Genomic DNA, 6,480 nt, shown 5'->3' with positions numbered 1-6,480 from the left:
GTCTCTTTTAAACCAAGACTTTGCAATATTCCTTCCCATCATGGAATCCGGAGGCAAGTTTCTAGCCTCCAGAAACAGAAACAAGTGGCAATGTGGTCAGTTTGTGTAATCAGCCAATGCAGAGACCAGTCAACGCTGCAGGAAAATCACCCTGGGAAGCTTATTATGGCCAATTTAAAATAATAAGCCAAATGAACCACTGGGCTGAGGAACAGAGAGCACTATTTCTCACTGCCAGTCCAAGGAAACTGCTCTCATTGTGCAGAGCGATTTGTCAGAAAAAGACAGAAGGAGCTCTCCAGTATTATTAGCAAACTAACCAGACTTTTTAGAGTTGGACACAAGGCGAGATTGGCCAGAGTGAAATTCAAGAATTCTATCAGAAAAAGCGGATAGTCACTAACCACATTGACTCAAGATACTGAATGATGATTAGATCAAATCTATCCAGACACCATGAGGAAATAAACAGTACCTGAATTCCATCTTCTGAAGCATTTTTAAAGTCATCAATGGAAAAAAAGTTACATTAATTTTGTTTTAAATCCAATATTTTAAGCACTCTATACAAAGCTTATTATTGAATAATCTTCCTGATAAATATTGGGAGAAAACATTGCTCTAAATAAAATGAGTATGGAATAGTAATATTAGAAATATCAAACATTTATGCTAATGCAAGTGTTGGCCAAGATCAATCTCTTTCAATGGTTCATCACCTTTAGAAGTATCAACTGGGGAGATGTTAAAAATATAGGTTCTCACCTTAACCAGTGTGGCTTAGGTGTTTGGGCGTCACCCCACAAAGCGAAAGATTGTGGGTTCAATTCCCAATCCAGGCACAGGCCTGGGTTATGGTTTGGTCCTGGTAGGGGTGTGTACCAGAGGCAACCAACTGATGTTGCTCTCCCTGTCTTTCTCTCTTTTTTTCCCCTCTCTTTAAAAATAAATAAAATCTTTTTTTAATGTCAGAGGTTCTTATGCCCCATCTCTGAAGATTATGATTTAATAGGTCTGCAGTAAGGCCCAGAAATCTCTATAATTAACAGTCTTCTATGGTAATTCTGGCACATGTCAAAGTTTGAGAGCAAAACTTCTAAGTTAATGAGGTAGTAAACTTTACTCTGTTATTTACACTGAGTTTAAATAGTTTCCACAGGAAATTTAATGATACACATTTTTTGATGTGATGATAAAAATGGGAAGAAATAACACTATCAAAAATATATGTGACTTCCAGAAAGGCAATTGAATGGAAAAATGTTAATCAAGAATTGAATGGATGGGATACACACCTCATTGTTAACTGGAGAAACGCGATGTTGTAACAAGCCCTCACACGGTCACCAGAGCAACGGGTGCGGGCTCAGAGCCCCGGCGAGCAGGGCAGGCCCAGCAGACCTGCAGACATGCGAGGCAGAAGAGAAAGCATACTGTCGAAATGTTTTGGTTTCAAAGTAATAATAGCTAATTAATATACCTCCCCACTTAAAAATTACATACATCTTTTCAAATATATGAGAGTTCATAAGATCTCCAACTTCTGAAGGACTAGGTAGTTTGTGAGAATATACAGAAAATGTCTGCCTATTGGTGGCAAAATGATAGGTATCTTATTTTTTTTCAAACAGTAAGTATGGGATATGGGATAAAATTAACCATGGATAATAAATAAAGAATATTTCTTAATTCTAGACCACAGTAAAATATTGTACAAAGTGGCAATTTTTGAAATTGCATGGTACTGGCCAAGAATATACAAACAGATACAGCAAGGAAAATGAAGTCAATGGGAAAAAAAGAGGGATATTCCTTGAGAATTTGTCTCTATAATCCTACCCTCACAAAGCATTTATTTACATCTATACATTACATACATATAGTATATACTGTACATACCCACAAGGTTTATAATACATGAAAAGTTGTTCTGAGTGGGTAAGATTACTGGGCCATCTGGGAAAAGCAAATGCAAAATGTCTCTAGAGAAAAAACACCCTCAACTGAAGGTGCAGAGTTTCCACAAATAAAGCCAAGCTCACATAAGGTGACAATCCAAAATTTAAAAGTGCAGAACGAGGCATTCTTCCCTGACTGAGAAGAGTGAGCAGTCAGATGGCAGAATTAGATCTCAAGAACTTCGCAAAAGAAAATCATCACATAGATACTTTAAAATAAGTATTGTAAATTATTTTAAAATATAAAAGGAAGACTGAAAATGAGTTAAAAGAACTTTCAGGAGGTTATCAAGCTGATGAGAAGAAATAGAAAATAGAACTGAAGGATAAATCTGTCTTTTTCTTTTTATGGCTGAGTGGTAAGCCATTGTATAAATGCACCGTAGTCATTTTAGCCTCTTGTCTACTGCTGGGCAATTGTTTAACCTTTCGTGAGAGTATGGATGGACCTGGAGAACATCGTGCTAAATGAAATAAGCCAGTCAGAGAGAGATAAGTACCGTATAATTTCACTCATATGTGGAATCTAATGAACAAACTGAACTAACATGCAAAATAGAGACAGACTCATAGATAGAGAGGAGAATGACAGCTAAGGGTGGTGATGGGTAGAAGGTAGAGGAATTGTTTGAAAAGGAAATGAAAACTCATGGATGTGAAAAACAGTGTGGTGATTGTGGGGGGTTGGGACATAAGGGGACTAAAAGGTAGTGGAAAACACAATAAAAATAATAAAAATAAATAAAGAAAATAATTCTTTGTAAAAAAAAAACCAGAAGAAATCACTGAAAATAAAGGGAAGAGAAATAAATAGATAGAATATATGAAAGAGATATAAGAGACCTGGAGGATAAAAATAAACATTTCTGAAACTTGCCTAATGGGACAAATAGCAAATATACACCAGAACTTGTTAATACATGTCTGCATGTTAAAAGTTTAAAGGCAAACACCAAAAAACTAGAAATAAAACCACTACTTTTAAATCAGTACAGGCATGAAATTGAATAAAGACTCAATCAACCCAATAGAAGGGTACAAAAGTGATAAAAAGAATCACAAAAAAGTAGGGTAAGTGAATGTCTATTTCCAACCAAGGTGAACAGGGCCTGGGTTTCCCCTCCTGACTGAAATGACAAAACAAATAAGCGAAAAAGAAAAGGGAGAAGGTAAAGGAAGAAAGAGAGAGAGGGAAAGAGAAAGGAAGAGAGAGAGAGGAGAGAAGGAAGGAAGGAAGGAAGGACAGTTTTTAAGTCACTCCATATCTAGCAGTAAGTCACTGACCTCTGAGGAATGGGGACAAGCGCTATGAATCCTACTATTGGCCTGGCTCATTGCCCTGAGAGAGTTTTCGAGCCACAGTGCAAGGAGGTAGAACTCAGAGCCCAACAAGGCGCTTTGAGGAGATGGAGATGACAGTGTGAGGAGACTGAAGAGCCCCAGCTCGCAGGACCAGGTCCCAGAGAAGTGAGAGCTGTGCTGAGGGAGGACTCAGTAGATTGGCCAAGGGTGCCCCTGAGAATTCAGTGACATGCTGATTAATGCACTTGAGTGAGGAAACTAGTCAAGACCAGTTTCATCCCAAGATTATCCCAAGTGATTAGAGGAAATGGTACCAGGTGCTCCTACAGGGCTAGAAATAGGTTCTGTATCCAGCACCCAGATTAGAAAATGGAAAATTAGTGGTGCATTTTGGAGACTATTTGGAAGTATCTTTCCTCATCAGTGGGAAATAATGATCTCTACACACTGTGTAAGCAATATATATATATATATATATATATAATGTACATATATAAAGTCAATTCAGCTAAGCTTCCCCAAAGTCCTTTGCAGTAGCTATTAGTATTATTAGCATCTGCATTTTATGAATGAGAAAACTGAAGTATAGAGATGTTACAAAACTTACTGAAGGTCATTCAGAGTCAGGATTCCAACACAGACTCACTGGCTCCTGATTGCATGTTCTTACCTTCTACAGTATTCTACAAGTTAAAAAGAATATGGATTTTGCCCTGGCTGGCGTAGCTCAGTGGATTGAGCACGGGCCTGCGAACCAGACGATCGCGGTTCGATTCCCAGTCAGGGCACATGCCTGGGTTGCAGGCCAGTTCCTTGCAGGCTAACTCCCAGCAGGGACGCACAAAAGGCAACCATACATTGATGTTACTCTCCCTCTCTCCTTCCCCTCTAAAGATAAATAAATAAATAAATAAATAAATAAAGAATATGGATTTTTAAGCATAAGGATTTTAGATTCGAGGGCAGTAAGTTCTCAAAGCTGTTTTGTCAACTGTATTTTGGAATTGGAGAGTGAGTCTATTTTTCTCTTTGAAGGCATACCCGAAGTTCATTTGGGCCCCCTAAATTAATGAGGAAGCAATTTTACTTTAGGAATTTATACAACAGATACAGCACGCATGTGCACAAAGACATATGTACAAGCATATTTGTTGCTGTGTTTGCATTCGCAAAAGACAGGACATAAATCTAAATGTTTAGCAATAAAGACCAATTAAAAAATTACATTTCATCCATGCAATAATTACCTCCTTCAAAAAAGTGGGAGAGATCTATACGTACTGATATATAGAATTACCCCCAACACGTACGGTTAGTGGTAAAGAGCAGTGGGGAGAAGAGCAAACGGCAGATTTCTTCCGGTTGCTCATTCTGATCCACTCCCCACTCTTTGAGGCCAGGAGGTGCAGCAGCCCCACCGCTTCCGGTCTGGGTCACTGAGCCCTTCCCTTGTTGTGCCCCTGTATTATAACAATGTATTTGATGATAATTTCTTTGTAAAAAAAAAAAAGCTATCCTCTATTCTCCAAATTTAAGTGTGCCCTCTGTTTCCTATTATCACCTAAACATGTTGTTATGTTAATAAGGAAAAGAATGCAGGGACAAAAAGAAAAAGAATATGGAAATATATGCAGAGGATGCATTTAGAATGACATATGTGAGGACAAAAAGAAAAAGAATATGGAAATATATGCAGAGGATGCATTTAGAATGACATATGTGAAATGCTAACAATCATTGTCAGGAAGAAAAAATATCACTGAGGTTTGGGAATAAAAGGAAGTCTTATCTTCATGATATATATCCTTTCATGCTGTCTGAGTTTTGTACCACCGTGTAAACCATTAAGGAAAATAATCAAATAAAATGAAAATGACTAAATAATGCAAACTTTACCTCTAGGGTAGGAAAAATCAGTGAGGAAACTGCCCCATACAGCCACAGTCTAGTTCAGATCCCATATGTACATGAAAATTTAGCCCATGTACACAGGCCATGAAGACAAGTTGGACACAGATGGAGATTCTCCCCAGTATTTTCTGGACATGCCCCAGGGTCTATCACAGAGTGATACCTACGAACAAGTACTTTACCTCTGAGTCATCTGCCATTAGGTTACTGAGGCTTTTGTCTGTTTGTTTTTTGATTGAAATAATCTAAGTGTTTTTTTATAAACTACTTTTCTTATGTCTGTGACCTGTTTTAGATATTTTCGTTGACAGTATTTTCACAACTCTCAAGAACTATACATATATATTCCTGTCATTGTTTAATGAAATCTTGTTTTGCGCTTTTGTATTAATATTTTAAGCTTATTTGAACATCTATTATGATCAAAGAACGTAACATTGTAGGTAGGATGGAAAATTGCCTTATACCCATTTCACAGATGGGAAATTAAACCTCAGCGACACTGAATCTATTCCCTCGGTCACCCAGTCAGCAAAAACTACAGAATTAAAACCAGAACCCAGATATTGTATGAGTCTTCAAAAAAACTTATGTCTAGCAAACACATGGTATTTTTTAAATATTGAGACCTAGTATAGAAATACATTAATCAAGAAATAAAAATATAAATTGATTTATTTTTCCCAGCTAAACAAACTATATATTTTAAAACTGCTAATAAAGAGATATAATTTGTGGCATAACTGTTTATCAGACCATTTTAGTAATTTCCAATCATCGTTTTACTTCTAGGAAATGTTGGCACGCCCTCCGTGTCACTGTATGATTCAGTGACTGCAGCTAAATGACGCCACAGGCTGAGCCCTGATCTGACACGAGAAATGTTCCAAATCTCCTGATGATATCGATAGACGTTGCTTGACTTGTATGAAAAACTGCTCTTAACATCAATGGTATTGCTCCTGGTGTTTATTAATTCTGCAAAACTAACAGCAATTGTACTCAAAAGACTCCTAGACTTTCTAATACTGTCTAAGACTTTATTCAATACCACTCTTATGAACTAAGCCACAAAAACACTTTATTGAAATGCCATATTTAATTAGTTGTCTTCATCTTATTAATTTTTAAATTTTGATTTATAATTTATATTCTATAACACATTTGTCCATCCATTTCTCCTCCTCCCCCTACTCCCATATACTGTGGCAACCACCAATCTGTTCTCTGTGTCTATGATATTTTATATACATATATATGTATGTGTGTATATATAGAGAGAGATTTCTAATAGATCTATATATACTAG

Source organism: Sturnira hondurensis, unplaced genomic scaffold (genome assembly GCF_014824575.4).
Source record: "Sturnira hondurensis isolate 20B ecotype Veracruz unplaced genomic scaffold, ASM1482457v3 Scaffold0008782, whole genome shotgun sequence".
In the NCBI taxonomy this organism is placed as follows: Eukaryota; Metazoa; Chordata; class Mammalia; order Chiroptera; family Phyllostomidae; genus Sturnira; species Sturnira hondurensis.
Note: the sequence above shows the minus strand (reverse complement) of the source record.